Consider the following 20,579-nt stretch of genomic DNA (forward strand, 5'->3'; position numbering starts at 1 on the left):
CAGGCCCCTGACTCCCAGTCCTAGTCCTAGTCCTGTAACAAAAGGCCCAAGGCAGCGATCAGTGACATGGACAGTAAATAATGGAGATAATCAACAATACGAAAATCTGGGTTTTGTTTTTTGTTTTTTTCTCAAGACGAACAAGGTGGTCTTGTAAAACCAAATAACAAAAAATGGAAAACTATTTTGTTTTATTAAAAAATAAAACAAGAGAGGATAAGATATAATAGAGTTTAAAAGGCATACAAGAATGTTATAAAGATCTATATGATAACAAACTGGAAAACCTAGATAAGAGAAATTTCTGGAAAAAATATAATTTGCAAAATTTGGTGTAATAAATACAGAAATTGGATAGATTAGACTGGTTTTAAAAATTGAAAGTTTTCAAAAATATTACTCATTCCACCCCCAACCCCAAAATGTGCCAAGTAGACTTAGATGTTTTACAAGTAATTCTACCCAAGTTTTATAGAAAGACAGTGTCTAATAAAACTTGTTTTAGAAAATGATGCTATGGCTTCTGAAATAACAAAACCAGATAAGGGCAGCAGCAGAAAACAAACTTTTAACCTAAATTATATTTATAATCACACATACCAAAATCATTAAAAAAATAGCTAATTGCTTTTACTGGTCTGTTACATAAAAACTAAATCGTGATACATTATGGGTTTTTGCAAGAATTAAGAATACTTCAACATCAGAAAATAACATAGAATGAAATAATTCCACTTACAACAACATGGATGGACCTACAGATTATCATATTAAGTGAAATAAGTCAGAGAAAGACAAATATCATATGATAGCACTTATTTGTGGCATCTTTAAAAAATGGTACAAAACGAATTTATTTACAAAACAGAAATAGACTCACAGACACAGAAAACAAACTTATGGTTACCAAAGGGATAGCGGAGGTGGGGGGCAGGGGAGGGGTGATAAATTAGGAGTTTGAGATTAACATATACCTACTACTATATATAAAACAGGTAAACAACAAGGACCTACTGTAGAGCACAATGAACTATACTCATTATCTTGTAATAACCTAAAATGGAAAAGAATCTGAAAAAGAATATATTTGTATATATATACATGTATAACTGAAACACTTTGCTGTACACTTGAAACTAACACAGCATTGTAAATTAACTATACCTCAATAAAAATAAAATAAAAAAGAAGACACATTATTATAATTTCACCATACTGTGGTTTAAGTGAGATAAACCACATTATCATCCCAAAAGATGCAGAAAAAATAATAAAGTTCAGTGCCTTTTAGGGTCAATTGTTAGAAAACTAGGAAGAGAACACAACTTACTTACCTGATAAAGGTCATCTATCAAAATCCTTAGAGAAAACATTATTTGGAATAAAGAAAATTCAAAGCATTCCTTTCAAGGGACAAGATGATCCACTAGTAACAAAAGTTTTCAACATAGTATTGGAGGTCTTGACCAACATAATAAGTCAAGGAAATAAAATTGGAGGAAAAAGCCATGGAAGAAAAAAAGCAAACCTTGTAATATTTCCACTAATATCATCCCATACATCAAAAGTCCAAGAAAATTCACAGGCCAAAAATTAAACCTTGTAAGAAAGGTACACTATCAACATAAAAAAAATCAAGTGCTCCCCATCTCTAGCAATAACTAAGTAAAAATATAATAAAAAATAGGATGTTATCTATAATATCATCAAAAACAATAAAGCAATAAGACTTTTATGCAGAAAAATTTTAAACTACTGGAGACATAAAAAAAAAAAACCTTAAAGAAATGGAGAACCACGCCATAGTCATGGATGGGACAATTTAATACTCTAATAATATGAATTTCCTCCAAATTAATACATAAATTCAATGTAATTCCAAGTGAATATGAGAAATACTATTTTGAAGAATCTTGTCAAACTAATTCTATAATTAATTTCAAAGAATAAAGGTTCACAAATGGCTGAGAATATTTTGAAAACATAAAGAACAATAGATTATCCTTATTGAATATTGAGTCATGTAATATTCAAAGATACAGTAATTCAAATAAAGGTGTTTGCATAAGAAAAGACATAAAGGTCAAAGGAAATGCATAGAGAGAGCAGAATAGACTCATATGTGTGAGGACAGAATATGTGGGATGTGGGATTATAAATTACTGGAGAAATGATGGATAATTTAGCAAATGGTGCTGGGAATATTTCTCACTAAAATAGAGAAAAATAGGGTTTCCCTGGTGGCACAGTGGTTGAGAGTCTGCCTGCCGATGCAGGGGACACGGGTTCGTGCCCCAGTCTGGGAAGATCCCACATGCCACGGAGTGGCTGGGCCCGTGAGCCATGGCCGCTGAGCCTGCGCGTCCAGAGCCTGTGCTCCGCAACGGGAGAGGCCACAATAGTGAGAGGCCCACATACCACAAAAAAAAAAAAATAATAATAATAATAAATAAAATAGAGAAAAATAAAATCAGTATTCTACCTCACATCATACACAAATATTAAACCCAGATGTATTAAAGGACTAGGAGCAAGAAACAAAAATATTAATATAAAAATCAGCCAGTAGAAAGAGAGGAGAGCGCAAGTATGTATGTTTCTCCTTAGCTCTCTTTTTTCAAGCAGTGTCTCTGGCAGTGGCTGATTCTCCTCTGTTTCCATTTCCCACTGGCAAGCACTCTTCCCAGGCCATCCCTGTCTCTACGGTTCCAGCACAGACAGGCAGCCCCAGCAGTGACCTCAACTCTTGTGGTCTGATTCCCTTCTCTGGAGTCCCAGCTCCTGCCCGATGACCCTCACTGCGCAGCCCATCAGCGGCCACTTGTCCAAGGTCCCACCACTGCTGAATGGCCCTGGCTGCTGAATGCTGATAACACCATCTTTTCCCTTTGTCCCTCCAGACCTGGAGGTGGCAGAGCATTTCTGCAATTGCTAATCCATGGATTGCTATCTATGGGTTACCTCTTTTCAGTTCTTCTAACATCCTGTAACTAGTCCCCTGTACTAAATTCCCTCAATTGAACTATCTCACATGGGATATTTTCCCTCTCTGACACCCTACCCTAGTCCCCAAAATGAGAAATTTTACTTAAGTAGTTTGCAGTGGCACCATCAGTCAATGCATATTTTTCTATACAAGTTTTTACAAGCTGTTTTACTGCCACGAAGCAATGCCATTAAGTTTTACTGCTTTTTTCCATTTTATCAAATATTAACATTTCTGGACATGGGTGTATTTTAAAATCCTACTGTACTACATGTTGTAAGCAGTCTAAATACCACCAGCAATAGTATTACTATTTACTTAATTATTGTCCATATGAGTAACATTTATGGCAAAAATAATTCCATAGATTCAGTTTCTCTATATGTTAACTGATGAGGTTTCGGTAGGCTGCTATGGTCTGTTTTAGCACTAGCATTTTAGGATTCTAGGTTGTACCTATAATTTCATGTCCTCAAATTCTACCACATGCCATCTAACTTTGAAAATATTAGCTGTATGCTAATGCACAGCCAGTATCTACAATGAAGCAGAGAACAGTAAAAAGGAAAGGCTTTATTTGAAAAACTTTCCTTCTGCTCATTAAAATTAATCCAGCAATTATTACTTACTATGAATAAGAACATTTTTTGAAAAAGTGAAAATTCTTATAATGAAGAAACCTAAGTACTCCTTCTCACTGGGGTTTATGGTATACTTATGTCTTTTTCCATTTTTGTTCAATAGAGGTAGATTCACTATTAAGGTGAGTTCATGGGAGGCAAAAAAGCCACAAAAGGGGTCTGTTCAGCTTTTCTGCCAACAGTGAGATGTAGCCTGGAATTTAGTGGTGCACATTGGGAAAAAATCATCTTCATGCTTTCAAGCTATTTCCATAAACAATCAATCCTCTGAAATCTGTAATATCATGACAGAGTTAATATAGTGTAGTCATATAATCAACAACATATCCTGGGATCAAATAAATTTGTATAAACCTGGAAAGAAACACATCCTATTGATGTTTTTTTTTTTACACTAGGCTAATAGCATCCATCCCTTATACTAGACTTGGTTTTGGATTCTGTGAAGCAAGAAGGGAACTGAATAGAATATAATGCTGAAACAGTATCAACTAGGTCACAATAAAAGAAAAGCCAGACTCCATACAATATATCATCTACCCAGCATATAGTCAATTGTATTAGACACGAAAAGAAGCAAGAAAATGATCCGTGAGGGAGAAAACATTTTTGAAATGATCACTGAATGGACTTAAGAGCAAACTAGACACTGCAAAAAGGGGTCAGTGAACATGAAAACAGCGTAATACAAATTACATAATCTGTAAAACAGAGACTAAAATGTTTTATTTTTTTCCCCAAGACCCATAAGGCAATAGCAAGCAATCTAAAGTACACATAATTGAATGCCAGAAGGAGCAGAAAAGGATGGAGCAGAAAATAAATGGATGAAAATAATCCAAATTTGTAGGAAAAAAATAAAAGGTCAACCTTCAGTTCCAAAAAGATCGATGAACCTAAAACAGGATAAACACAAAGAAAACCACGTGGAAGTTAGAATAATGCCCATTACAACAACCAGGAAAAATATGCCCACATTCTAATGCCCAGAAACTATGAAAACCGTACAAGGCAAAAGAGCCCTTTCTGGTATGATTACATTAAGGATGTTGACATAGGAGATTATTTTGGATTATCTGTGGGAGGGGGCCCTGATGTCATCACAAAGGTCTTTATAAGGGAAGAAGGGAGGCGGGAGAGTCAGAGAACAAGAGGTGAGTATAGAAGCAGAGGTCAGAGTGAGGTGGGGCCATGAGCCAGGAAAAGTAGGCCACCTCAACAAGCTGAAAAAGACAAGGACGTAGGTTCTTCCCCAGAGTCTCTGGAAGAAACACAGCCCAACCATCCATCTTAGACCTCTGATCTCCCAAACTGTATGATATTACATTTGTGTGGTCTTAAACCACTGCTTATGGTAATTTGCTTACAGAAGCGATAGAAAAGTAAAACAAACACATAGAGGCTTAAAACTAAAAGAAAGAAGTCTCAAAAACAGAGAAAAAAAGACATAAACAGGTGAATAATGATACAAATGGTACCTGACTGTTCATCCTTAAAACATGGAGGCCTGAAGAAAATGAAACAACATATTTAAAGTGCTGGAAGAAGCCAACAAACAAACCAGTCAATCCAGTATTCTATATTCATAAGAATATAGTTCAAAAAAATGAGGATAAAATAAAGACATTTCAGAAAAATTAAATTTGAAATTATTTACTGCCAAGAGAACTGTACTATAAGAAATGCTAAAGGAAATCTTTCAAACTCAAGCAAAATGATACCAGATGAAATCTTTGATCAACAGAAAGAAATGAAGAAAGTTGGAGATGGTGAATATGTGGGTATACATAAAAGACTATGAACTGTTCTTTCACCTCTTAATTTCTTCAAATAACAACTGACTGCTTAAAGCAAAAATATCAATATTGAAATGTGGGGTTTATATGTATGTCAAAGTGTAATACATGAAAAAAATAGCACAAAGTAGGGGAGAAAAAATGAAATTATAAGAGAAAAAGGTCTGTAACAAATTACTTGTATCAAGAATAAAGGAGGGGGGCTTCCCTGGTGGCGCAGTGGTTGAGAGTCCGCCTGCCGATGCAGGGGACACGGGTTCGTGCCCCAGTTCGGGAAGATCCCACATGCCGCGGAGTGGCTGGGCCCTTGAGCCATGGCCGCTGAGCTTGAGCGTCCGGAGCCTGTGCTCCGCAACGGGAGAGGCCACAACAGTGAGAGGCCTGCGTACCGCAAAAAAAAAAAAAAAAAAAAAAAGAATAAAGGAGGGGATTTTACAGACATTAAAAAAATAATAAGAGAACACTGTGAACAACTTTATGCTAATAGACTTAACAATTTCAATGAAGTGGACAAATTCCTTGAAAAATTCAACTTAGTAAAACTGACTGAAGAAGAAATAGAAAATGTGAATAATTCTATATCTATTCTTGCCTCAAATAAATCTCAAGCCCAGACAGTTCTTTAGGAAATTCTATGAAATACTTAAGGAAAAAAATAATACCAATCTTATAAAAATTCTTTCAGAAAGCAGACAATCCCTATCTCAATTTACGGGGCCAGCATAACCTTGATATCAAAACCCATAAAGGATATTTCAAGAAAATAAATGTATAGACCAGTATCTTTCATAATCAGTCACAAAAATGCTTAACAAAATATTAGTAAATTGAATCCAGCATATAAAAAATGATAATACATCAAGTGAGGCTTAACTTAGAAATGCAAACTGAGTAATTTTTTTAAAAAAAATCAATGGAATTTGTGATCTAAAGAAAATAAAGGAAAAAATCAGGTCACTTCCATATATTAAAAAAAAAGCATTTGATTAAATACATCACTCATTTGTGACTTAAAAAAACTCTCAGAAAACTGACATAGAATCATAATTACTTAATTACATAAAGGGCTTTTATAAAAACAACAACAACCAAACAGCATACCTCATGAGGAAATATGGAATGCTTCCTCCTATAATCAGGAAGAAGGCAAGCATGTTCATTCTTACCACAGTTATTCAACATATTGCCAGCTCATTCAATAAGGCAAGAAAAATAAAAGGTGTGTAAGGAAATAAAACTGTCCTATTCACAGACCACACAATTATGTAGACAAAAAAACCTAAGGTATATATCAAAAACTACTAGAACTAATGAGTGAATTTAGCAAAGCTGCAAGACAAAGTCAATAAATAAGTATCTACATGTGTGTGTACACAAAGACATCAGTTATTTCTATATATTAGCAATAATAATTACAGGTGAAATTTAAAATCATACTATTTAAAATACTTAGGAATGAATTTAACAAAAGGTATGCAAGGACCTGAAAAGTGCACTGAAACTATAAAAGACTGCTAAGAGAAATTAAAGAACACCGAAATAAATGGAGAAATATATCATGCTTATAGATTAGAACATTCAATAATGTTAATATGCCAATTCTCCTAAATTTACCTATAGATTCAATGCAATCCCAATTAAAATCCAAACAGTTTTATGTAGACACAAACTAATTCTAAAATCTATACACAAATTCAAAAGATGTAGAATAACCCTAACACCCTTAGAAAAGCAAAGTGAAATGATTCATATTACCAGGTTGAAGACTTACAATAAATCTATAGCAATCAACACAGTGTGGAAGTGGCATAAGGATAAACAAATCAATGAAACAATAGAGTTCAGAAAAAGACCCACATACAATCAAGAGGCAAAGGCACCAAGACAATTCTATAGAAAAGGGAAGTCTACTCAAAAAATAGTGCTGGAAAAAAACTGGATAAATGTATTTTTTAAAATCATGAATAAGATTCTTTTATTTCACCTCTCATGATGTTATTAAGAAACTTGCAAAGTTTTGGATAATTGTATCTTTAAAAATGAACCTTGAAGCTACTTTGCAGAATACACAACAGTTTGAGCTGAATCATATACTTATACATAAAAGCTAACACTATAAATCTTCAAGAAGAAGACAAAGGAGAATATCTTCCCAACCTTTCCTGGAGTAAGCAATGATTTAAGAAGGACACAAAAAGCTCAACCATGAAATATGCCTACATCCTAAAACTGGAATTCATAAGAATGTTTAAACTTCTGCTGATCAAAAGAAACATTAAAAAAGTAAAAAGAGGGCTTCCCTGGTGGCGCAGTGGTTGAGAGTCCGCCTGCCGATGCAGGGGACGCGGGTTCGTGCCCCGGTCTGGGACGGTCTGGGAGGATCCCACATGCCGCGGAGCGGCTGGGCCTGTGAGCCATGGCCACTGAGCCTGCGTGTCCGAAGCCTGTGCTCCGCGGCGAGAAAGGCCACAGCGGTGAGAGGCCCACATACCGCAAAAAAAAAAAAAAAAAGTAAAAAGATAAAAATAAACTGAGAACATATTTGCACTAAATATATCTGTCAAAAGACTTGTATTCAGAATATATAAACATAACCTGCAATTCAACAATAAAAGATAAACATCAAAATATGCAAAAAATACAGACATTTTTTAAAAAATCAAAAAGACATAAAAGGTAAAAATAAAGATAAACAACATGTCTTACTCTTTTTTGTTGGACATAATTGACTGTATAAAACATAATTTCTTTCTTTCTAGGGATTTAATTTTATCCTCTCATTCTGTTTCATCAAGTGTAATATTATAATAGCTTTTTGTCTCTATCCATGAACACATTTTCAGAACCTGTAGGGTATTAAATTCCTAACACTTCCCATCAGGTATTCTTAGACATTGCTGTTGGGCAAATTTCTAGAAAGCAGTTTTATAATTTTTATTAAGAGGCTTTAAAATGTTTATGCCATTGAATCAGTCATTTCTCTCCTGGGGATTTGACATAAGAAAATAATTTGAAATGTTAACTGTGGTTTATAGACATTAGGTTAATTACAGGAGCGTTTTATACCACCAAACATCGAGAAACCTAAAAGTTCCATAAAGGAAGCTTTTCATAAAGGAATAATTATTATATAAATTGAGACATAGTTACACAATGAAAGAGTAGGATATACTTATAATATGATTCCCTACATATTTAAAAACATGGAAATAAAGCAATTGAAAGGGAACACATCAAAATATAAATATAGTTAGTTATGGATCATGTGATTCTGTGTGATAGTTTTAGTTCTTATACTTACATGTGTTATCAAAATAAACATTTAATATTACTTTTTTCTAAAAAAAAAAAAAAAAAGATTATCTGGTATGTGTACAACTTCAACCCTAGGAGTTTCTCTATGTAACTTTTCTCACTGAATAACCTTTTGCTTTTCTAATTCATAAATATCAAACAGCCTACATATTTTAATTTCAATTAACAAAAAGAAAGCGGGCTATGCTTTCCTTAAAGTTCAGGAGACTGAAATCTTTGGATTACATACCACATAGCAAATTAGGCTCCCAATTCCTCCATCTGAATAATGCTTTGAACTGTCTTGAAAAGTTTTAGATTACTTAGAAACAGACTCAACATGAAAGGCTCTTTACAACGGTAATGGCAGAAAATTGTGGCAGAAGTAAATACAACTTACAGGGTCTGATTATGGTCTGTGTAGAATCCAAAAAGCTAATCAGGTTACCAAGCACCCAATGAAAAATCATCTTAATTAATAGGAATGCATTTCAACCAGTAAAATGAATTGAATACTTCTGCTTTGAAATGTGCAATTACAAGATAAAGTCTAAAAGAAACACTCTTTTCTCCCATTCTAGTAATTCTATTTCAACTCTCTCTTAAAGCACCACTCTGAATATTTTAAATACACAAAAATACATACACTTTTACCCAAATAACTACACTCTTCTGTTTATGTAATCATCTTACACAGATGTGTGAGTTTTCAAATAATTTACCTTCTTAGAAACATAATAGTTTGAAGGCATGTGAAATTTAAGGACTGAAAATAAAGTACTTTCACTATTGAGTAAAAAAAAAATACAAGTGTCTGCTATATGAATAGGAAGGTAAGATGTGTATGAATATGAAGCAATATTATTTAAAGAACATGGGATGTTCAAAATTGTGCAGTATAATCTACATTTAATAATTTTACTATTCCATTTTCTCTACACCAACTCCCATCTATTATTTTCCTCCTTTTCCTACTAATGATGGGATGGGAAAGAAAAGGATTTGATAGACCCCCCTAAATACTCTCTTCTGACCTAGAGGGATCTCCTGAGCTCTAAACATATATTTCAAACTGCACATTTCTATATCTTCTTAGATGTCTCACAGGGGTTTAAATTTTAACTTATATAAAACAGAGTTCATTTTTTGACACTATTACCTTTCTTTTATATTTTCTATCACATATAATATATTCACCCTTTGCCCATGCTGGCCACCTGGCAGTCACTGATACTCCTTTCTCACCCTGCACAATAAGTCCGTATCAATAACTCTTGAATTCACCAACCCCTCCTATCTTCATCACCACTGTCTTTCTTCAGGCTTTCGGATCTCCTCACCTCTTCACCTGGACTTTGGTACCAATGTCCTGATTTGTCCATCTGTCTCCAGAAGTTAAGATTCTGGTCACCTTTCACACTGACATCCAGATAACTTTTCTGAGCAACAAATCTGATCCTGTCTCATGCCATCTGCTGCAACCTCCCCATAACAGTTAAAACAACAAATTATAAAAACCCAACTCTTTCTGCCCTTTATTCACCATTTGTATCATCACTCTGAACCACCACTAGTAGCTCTCCTGGTTTCCATGCCCTCTTAGGCTGATCCCTCTAGGGGAGCAGCCACTTGGCCATCTCACCCATAGAGACTCCTGCCTCCTTTGTGAAATTTTTGCTGATCTCCCCAGTTTGTAAACACAGTCCTCCTTTCTATCATCACACATGCCTTTCTCCTAGAATTTGTCAGACTGTTATTGCTCATTTCTTTCTTCATCTCTCCCCACAACATGAACTGTGGGCATCCTGAGGACACAGCTTTTCTACTGGTTCATTTTGTAACCATTTTACCTAGCAGAATGTCATTTATGGATTCAATAAGTATTTGGGGATTCAACAACTATTCAATAAATATTCATGACCAACATTGAATGAATGAGAGCAGTGAGACATTTTAAATACGTATTACTTTGAATTTACAAAACTCCTATTAATTAGAGACCATCAATATTGCCCATATTTTCCATATGCTGCATGGCATTTAATGATCCAGCCTCAAAAGTTACGCAGCATCAATTCCACTGTACTCTATTTGCCAAGTATTTGTAAGCCCACCTAGATTCAAGGGGAGAGTATACAGACGCAAACTGTTCATGGGAGTAGTTCCCAAAATTGGATGCCACTTCCAAACCACAGTCACCATCAAAAGATGCTAGTGAACTAACTTATTATTTTGAAAATGTATATATAAAAGAACCATTTATCCTGCTTCTCTGAAACAAACTGTATAACTAAGTAACAAAACAGTAGGAATAGAAAACAATTTCTCTTTAGAGACATATTCCAGTTAATAAATGAAGAAGGATAGAAGTAGAATATCACAATTTTGCAACCACTGATGATTCCTGGATGCAGACATTGATCATCAAAGACTGTTAACGAGAGAGAGAGAAAGAGAGAGAGCGAGAGAGAGAGAGAGAGAGAGAACGAGACATTACATATCCTCTTTTGGAAGAATAAAACACTACTTACAAAAGAGATCTGGGAAAAATGTGTCTGATGAATCTATATCCAAATATCAACTTGGCGGAAACAGGGAAGAGAGAACACGTCATTGAGACTTTGGGGATGTTATCAGCACAGTACAGGCCAAATAGCCTGGTTTCTTTAATAAATAAATGAAGGGGAAAAAAAGAGAGAGAGAGACAGATGGGTGGGTGGGAACCTACAGAGACTTAAGTGTCATACCAACCAATCACAGTGAATGCATTTTATTTGAATCCTGAAGAAAACAAACAGAGCATAAGAAAACAAATGACATCTGCAAGACAATTAAAAATTTGAATACTGAGTATTTAGTGATATTCAGAAGTTATTATTTTAATTTTTGAGATAACATGTTGTGATTGTATCCATAAAAGAAAATCTTACTTTTTAAAAAACACATTCAGAAAATTTCATGGGTAAAATGATATAATGTCTGGGACTTACTTCAAAATAATATAAGAGAGGAGATCATAGCTGGGGACAAATAAAATTGTCCATGAACTGATCATTACAGAGGCTAAGGGATGGCACATGAGGGTCCAATATACTATCTGTTTTTACACTGAACTTTTCCCATAACAAGTATTTATTCTTAAACACACTTTAGGTGGAAGCACGTGCTCGGCTTCCCGAGGCACCCCTTTCCCCTTTGTGAGTAGAGCCTGGGTACAGAATGTCACCAACCTTTGCCTGATTTCATCAAACAAGCCTTCTGACAGGTCTCCCATCCTTTAGCTTTCTCCTGGCTTCACTCCATCTTCTCCAGGATGACCCAGCTGTGTGGCTGACAGGGTCTTGGTGCTCCAGCCAGGTGTCAGGCCTGAGCCTCAGAGGTGGGAGAGCCGAGTTCAGGACACTGGTCCACCAGAGACCTCCCAGCCCCTTGTAGTATCAGTTGGCAAGAGCTCTCCCAGAGATCTCCGTCTCAGTGCTAAGACCCAGCTCCACTCAACGAACAAGCTCCAGTGCTGGACACCCCATGCCAAACAACTAGCAAGACAGGAACACAACCACACCCATTAGCAGAGAGGTTGCCTAAAATCACAATAAGTTCACAGACACTGAAAAAAACACCACCGGATGCGGTCCTGCCCACCAGAAAGACAAGATCCAGCCTCATCCATCAGAACACAGGCACCAGTCCCCTCCACCAGGAAGCCTACACAACCCATTGAACCAACCTTACCCACTGGGGGCAGACACCAAAAACAACGGCAACTACAAACCTGCAGTCTGTGAAAATGAGACCCCAAACACAGTAAGTTAAGCAAAATGAGAAGACACAGAAATACACAGCAGATGAAGGAGAAAGGTAAAAACCCACCAGACCAAAAAAATGAAGACAAAATAGTCAGTCTACCTGAAAAAGAATTCCGAGTAATGATAGTAAAGATGATCCAAAATCTTGGAAATAGAATGGAGAAAATACAAGAAACATTTAACAAGGACCTAGAAGAACTATGGAGCAATCAAACAATGATGATCAACACAATAAATGAAATTTAAAATTCTCTAGAAGGAATCAATAGCAGAATAACTGAGATAGAAGAAAGGATAAGTGACCTAGAAGATAAAATAGTGCAAATAACTAACACAGAGCAGGAAAAAAAAATGCAAAGAATTGAGGACAGTCTCAGAGACCTGTGGGACAACATTAAATGCACCAACATTCAAATTATAGGGGTCCCAGAAGAAGAAAAAAATAAAGGGACTGCGAAAATATTTGAAGAGATTATAGTTGAAAACTTCCCTAATATGGGAAAGGAAATAGTCAATCAAGTCCAGGAAGCACAGAGAGTCCCATACAGGATAATTCAAAGGAGAAACACGCCAAGATATATATTAATCAAACCATCAAAAATTAAATACAAAGAAAAAATATTAAAAGCAGCAAGGGAAAACCAACAAATAACATACAAGGGAATCCCCATCAGGATAACAGCTGCTCTTTCAGCAGAAACTCTGAAACCCAGAAGGGTGTGGCAGGACATATTTAAAGTGATGAAAGGGTAAAAGCTACAATCAAGATTACTGTACCCAGCAAGGATCTCATTCAGATTCGCTGGAGAAATTAAAACCTTTACAGACAAGCAAAAGCTAAGAGAATTCATCACCATCAAACCAGCTTTTCAACAAATGCTAAAGGAACTTCTCTAGGCAGGAAACACAAGAGAAGGAAAAGACCTAAAAAGACAAACAAACCCAAAACAATTAAGAAAATGGTAATAGGAACATATGTATTGATAATGACCTTAAATGTAAATGGATTAAATGCTCCAACCAAAAGAAATAGACTGGCTGAATGGATACAAAAACAAGACCTGATTATATGCTGCCTACAAGAGACCCACTTCAGACCTAGGAATATGTACAGACTGAAAGTGAGGGGATGGAAAAAGATATTCCATACAAATTTAAATCAAATAAAGCTGGAGTAGCCATTATCATATCAGACAGAATAGACTTTAGAATAAAGCCTATTACAAGAGACAAAGAAGGACACTACATAATGATCAAGGGATCGATCCAAGAAGAAGATATAACAATTGTAAATATTTATGCACCCAACATAGGAGCACCTTAATACATAAGGCAAATGCTAACAGCCATAAAAGGGGAAATCTACAGTAGTACAATAATAGTAGGGGACTTTAACACCCCACTTTCCCCAATGGACAAGTCATCCAAAATGAAAATAAATAAGGAAACACAACCTATAAATGACACATTAAACAAGATGGACTTAACTGATATTTAGAGGACATTCCATCCAAAAACAACAGAATACACTTTCTTCTCAAGTGCTCATGGAACATTCTCTAGGATAGATCATATCTTGGGTCACAAATAAAGCCTTGGTAAATTTAAGAAAATTGAAATCATATCAAGTATCTTTTCTGGCCACAACACTATCAGACTAGATATCAATTACAGGAAAAAAATCTGTAAAAAATACAAACACATGAAGGCTAAACAATACACTACTAAATAACCAAAAGATAACTGAAGAAATCAAAGAGGAAATCAAAAAATATCTAGAAACAAATGGCAATGAAAACACGATGACCCAAAGCCTATGGGATGCAGCAAAAGCAGTTTTAAGAGGGAAGTTTATAGCAATACAATCCTACCTCAAGAAAAAAGAAAAATCTCACATAAACAACCTAACCTTAAACCTAAAGCAATTAGAGAAAGAAGAACAAAAACCCAAAGTCAGCAGAAGGAAAGAAATCATAAAGATCCAATCAGAAATAAATGAAAAAGAAATGAAGGAAATGATAGCAAAGATCAATAAAACTAAAAGCTGGTTCTTTGAGAAGATAAACAACATTGATAAACCATTAGCCAGACTCAAGAAGAAAAAAAGGGGAAAGACTCAAATCAATAGAATTAGAAATGAAAAAGGATAAGTAACAACTGACACTGCAGAAATACAAAGAATCATGAGAGATAACTACACGCAACTATATGCCAATAAAATGGACAACCTAGAAGAAATGGACAAATTCTTAGAAAAGCACAACCTTCCGAAACTGAACGAGGAAAAAATAGAAAATATAAACAGACCAATCACAAGCACTGAAATTGAAACTGTCATTAAAAATCTTCCAAAAAACAAAAGCCCAGGACCAGATGGCTTCACAGGCGAATTCTATCAAACATTTAGAGAAGAGCTAACACCCATCCTTCTCAAACTCTTCCAAAATATAGTAGAGGGAGGAACACTCCCAAACTCTTTCTACGAGGCCACCATCACCCTGATACCAAAACCAGACAAAGATGTCACAAAAAAAAAAAAACTACAGGCCAATATCACTGATGAACATAGATGCAAAAATCCTCAACAAAATATTAGCAAACAGAATCCAACAGCACATTAAAAGGATCATACACCATGATCAAGTGGAGTTTATCCCAGGAATGCAAGGATTCTTCAATGTACACAAATCAATCAATGTGATACACCATATTAACAAATTGAAGGATCAAGACCATATGATAATCTCAACAGATGCAGAAAACGCTTTTGACAAAATTCAACACCCATTTATGATAAAAATCCTCCAGAAAGTAGGCATAGAGGGAACTTACCTCAACATTAAAAAGGCCATATATGACAAACCCACAGCCAACATCACTCTCAATGGTGAAAAACTGAAACCATTTCCACTAAGATCAGGAACGAGACAAGGTTGCTCACTCTCACCACTACTATTCAATACAGTTCTGGAAGTTTTAGCCACAGCAATCATAGAAGAAAAAGTAATAAAAGGAATCCAATTTGGAAAAGAAGTAAAGCTGACACTGTTTGCCGATGACATGATACTATACATAGAGAATCCTAAAGATACTACCAGAAAACGACTAGAGCTAATTAATGAATCTGGTAAAGTATCAGGATGAAAAATTAATGCACAGAAATCTCTGGCATTTCTAAACACTAATGATGAAAAATCTGAAAGTGAAATTAAGGAAACACTCCCATTTACAACTGCAACAAAAAGAATAAAATACCTAGGAATAAACCTACCTGAGACAAAAGACCTGTATGCAGAAAACTATAAGACACTGATGAAAGAAATTAAAGATGATACAAATAGATGGAGAGATATACCACGTTGTTGGATTGGAAGAATAAACATTCTGAAAATGACTATACTACCCAAAGCAATTTACAGATTCAGTGCAATCTCTATCAAACTACCAATGGCATTTTTCACAGAACTACAACAAAAAATTTCACAATCTGTATGGAAACAAAAAAGACCCCAAATAGCCAAAGCAATCTTGAGAAAGAAAAATGAGCTGGAGGAATCAGGCTCCTGGACTTCAGACTACACTACAAAGCTACAGTAATCAAGACAGTATGGTACTGGCACAAAAACAGAAATACAGATCAATGGAACAGGATAGAAAGTTCACAGATAAACCCACACGCATATGGTCACCTTATCTTTGATAAAGGAGGCAAGAATATACAATGGTGAAAGGACAGCCTCTTCAATAAGTGGTGCTGGGAAAACTGGACAGCTACATGTAAAAGAATGAAATTAGGGCTTCCCTGGTGGCGCAGTGGTTGAGAGTCCGCCTGCCGATGCAGGGGACACGGGTTCGTGCCCCGGTCTGGGAGGATCCCACATGCCGCGGAGCGGCTTGGCCCATGAGCCATGGCCATTGAGCCTGCGTGTCCGGAGCCTGTGCTCCGCAACGGGAGAGGCCACAACAGTGAGAGGCCCACATACCGCAAAAAAAAAAAAAAAAAAAAAAAAAAAAAAAAGAATGAAATTAGAACACTCCGTAACACCATAAACAAAAATAAACTCAAAATGGATTAAAAGCCTAAATGTAAGGCCAGACACTATCAAACTCTTAGAGAAAAACATAGGCAGAACACTCTATGACATAAATCACAGCAAGATCCTTTGTGACCCACCTCCTAGAGAAATGGAAATAAAAACAAAAATAAATAAATGGGACCTAGTGAAACTTAAAAGCTTTTGTACCACAAAGGAAACCATAAACAAGACGAAAAGACAACCCTCAGAATGGGAGAAAATTGCAAACGTTGCAAACGGAGCAACTGACAAAGGATTAACCTCCAAAATATACAAGCAGCTCATGCAGGTCAATATCAAAAAAAAATAAACAACCCAATCCAAAAATGGGCAGATGACCTAAATAGACATTTCTCCAAAGAAGATATACAGATTGCCAACAGACACATGAAAGGATGCTCAGCATCACTAATCATTAGAAAAATGCAAATCAAAACTACAATGAGGTATCACCTCACACCAGTCAGAATGGCCATCATCAAAAAATCTACAAACAATAAATGATGGAGAGGATGTGGAGAAAAGCACTGTTGCACTGTTGGTGGGAATGTAAATTGATACAGCCACTATGGAGAACAATATGGAGGTTCCTTAAAAAACTAAAAGTCAGGGCCTCCCTGGTGGCGCAGTGGTTGAGAGTCCGCCTGCCGATGCAGGGGATACGGGTTCGTGCCCCGGTCTGGGAGGATCCCATATGCCGCGGAGCGGCTGGGTCCGTGAGCCATGGCTGCTCAGCCTGTGCATCCGGAGCCTGTGCTCCGCAACGGGAGAGGCCACAACAGTGAGAGGCCCGCGTACCACAAAAAAAAAAAACCAAAAAAACCCTAAAAGTCAAACTACTATATGATCCAGCAATCCCACTACTGGGCATATACCCTGAGAAAACCATAATTCAAAAAGGGTCATGTACCACAATGTTCATTGCAGCACTATTTACAATAGCCAGGACATGGAATCAACCTAAGTGTCCATCGACAGATGAATAGATAAAGAAGATGTGGCACATATATACAATGAAATATTACTCATCCATAAAAAATGAAATTGAGTTATTTGTAGTGAGACGGATGGACCTAGAGTCAGTCATACAAGTGCAGTCAGTCAGAAAGAGAAAAACAAGTATCATATGCTAACACATATATATGGACTCTAAAAAAACATATGGTTCTGATGAACCTAGGGGCAGGACAGTAATAAAAACGCAGACATAGAGAATGGACTTGAGGACATGGGGAGGGGGACGGGTAAGCTGGTATGAAGTGAGAGAGTGGCATGGACTTATATACACTACCAAATGTAAAATAGATAGCTAGTGGGAAGCAGCCGCATAGCACAGGGAGATCAGCTTGGTGCTTTGTTACCACCTAGAGGAGTGGGATAGGAAGATGTAAGAGGGAGGGGATATGGGGATATATGTATACATATAGCTGATTCACTTTTTGATACAGCAGAAACTAACACACCATTGTAAAGCAATTATACTCCAATAAAGACATTAAAAAAACTTTTTTAATTAAAAAAACACACTTTACTAATTCCTCAAAGTCAAAACTCCTAGATAAATTCTATAATGCACTTTGTGATCTCACCCCTGCCTGCCTCTCCAGCATCACCTACATCACTCTCACTTTTCACCTACCTTTATGCTACATAAGACTAACTGTAGTCTCCACAGAGGACTATGATCTCTAATACTACCAAGTGTATGTAAATTTCCCTTTTTCCAGCATGCCAAGTCCATTCTTCTTCTCCTGGCAAAATTCATTCATCCTGTCACATTTACTCATTGACAATTACAGGTATCAGGCTCACTGCTGTGTACCAGAGATATACTGGAGTGATGGATCCCGACCATCTGCCACTCCCACCCAGCACTCCACCCCTTCCCTGCGCTCCTTTTTTGTCCTGTGAAACTGACCCATTTAGACTGTATTAATGGCTCCCTTGTCCTCCGGCTTCTGTTAGACTTCTCCAGAGGGAGACAACGGCAGAAGATCTGGAGGGCAAGAATTGTATTGATGTCCCTGACCCTCTCCCTGCCAGGCTGGCACAGGACGGCTGCTTTCACTTAGCAATACTACTCCTAACAGGTGGTCTTTCCCAAATAGTTCTCTTTCTGGTACAACTGACTGCCTTTGCACCTTTAGCTCAGGAATACAACACCATCCGTTGCTGCTTCTCATAAACCTAGTGCACTATTTGTAAAGAGCCCCTCCATTAAATTCTCCTCTAATTACCCAGTTTCACTCTGCCATCTCCTTCTTGTTCAGACTTTAATTATATAATTGTAAGCAGAAACAACCCAAACCAAAAAAAAGACTATAAAGAGAACCTGACACACATACAGACTGAAAAGTTATAGAAGACGGAGGGGTAAAGAACATTTGAGAGAGAGGCAGCATATGCTGTGTCCCTGTGGTACAAAAGAAGCAAGGGATGTCCAAAGCTATACTTGACTTGACAGGCAACGAGCTAGAAAACAAAGAGGGCAGTGGGAAAGGATGGAGAATCAGAGAGAAACTCAATTTTGTGATAAAGATTTAGATTTTGATCTTGAGAGCAATGGGAAAGTGTCTTAATATTCTCCCTGCCCTCCCAAGCCTAGGTAAGGGATCATCTTCTCTGAGACATTCCCTTGACAGCCTTCTACCACACAGCCAGGACTAGGAAGCTCTCACACACGGTAAACATTCAAGACATGGTCACTGGATTAGTGAATAAATGAATGAGTAAAACACATGTGGCCAGGTTTGTCTTGGGCACCTCCAAGAATTCTGCCTGGCACATACCCTACCTGGACTTATTCCTATTTGCTCTTGGCTGAGTCTTTACCTATAGTTAGCATAAAGACCTTTGGAGAGAAAGAGCTATATATGAGCTACAACTCTGAAAATTAGATCAATCCTAGAGCAATCTTTTACACCTAATGGCCATTTCATTGTAGACATGGCACATGTAACAAGCAACATCACCATCTCAGGCGATGGACATTCTTGCCATAATCATAATAGGGTATTCTGTTAAATCTCACTAATTCGAGGTGATGGAGGAAAAGTCATTTGGAATTCACAAGGTGAGTGAAAAAGAGTTGTTTTGGGTTGTTCAGGACAAGAAATACAACCTTCTTGCTTTGAGGCATAGGTATGGCACAAACCAAGTGCTAGCCAAGTGCAAGTAGAAGCTTTATTTTAATTTGCTTTACAAACTGATAGTGTGGCCTGATTTACACCGGATAAAATGATAAGCAAACTTGGGCTTCCCTGGTGGCGCAGTGGTTAAGAATCCACCTGCCAATGCAGGGGACACGGGTTCAAGCCCTGGTCCGGGAAGACCCCACATGCCGCAGAGCAACTAAGCCCATGCGCCACAACTACTGAGCCCATGTCACAACTACGGAAGCCCGCGCGCCTAGAGCCCATGCTGCGCAACAAGAGAAGCCACTGCAATGAGAAGCCCGTGCACCGCAAGGAAGAGTAGCCCCTGCTCGACACAACTAGAGAAAAGCCTGTATGCAGCAACAAAGACCCAATGCAGCCAAAAATAATAAATAAAATCTAAAAAAATGATAAGCAAACTTTTTAATTGGTTTCCTCATCATTCAATAATAAGTTGAAACACATGGCTAAAGCCTGCTTGAAACTGACCTTATACTATACGTTTACTTTTTTAATGCCAGCAAACAAAATTAAAATGCAAGGTGATCTCGATACTGTGCAACTGAATATTCATGAATGTCACAACAATGATGTTCTTCTATATTCAGGTATTTTGTGATAAGGGAGATGCCCATCTTATGCTTAAGCAGGCAAGATGGGGATGAATGCAAATGATCACTTTCCTTTTTATCTAAGCACTCAAGTACTCAGCAAATCAAAAAAGTATCAAATGGCAAGGTTTCTGCATCAAGGATATGTCTGTGGCATAATGCTTGTTAATTAGCATGAAAACTTTCCACTTCATTCTGGTAGAAAATTCATCAG

At 36.8% G+C, this 20,579-nt stretch overlaps 1 protein-coding gene across 2 annotated transcripts in view; it reads right to left on the reverse strand.

Moving 5' to 3' along the window:
* Positions 1-20,579, reverse strand: part of DGKI (diacylglycerol kinase iota) — a gene marked incomplete at both ends in the record, with an annotated part of 451,691 nt that overhangs the window by 151,301 nt on the left and 279,811 nt on the right. The gene's annotated exons all lie outside the window — the stretch shown is intronic.

The sequence above is a fragment of the Hyperoodon ampullatus genome (genome assembly GCF_949752795.1).
Source record: "Hyperoodon ampullatus genome assembly, chromosome: 9".
Classification (NCBI taxonomy): Eukaryota; Metazoa; Chordata; class Mammalia; order Artiodactyla; family Ziphiidae; genus Hyperoodon; species Hyperoodon ampullatus.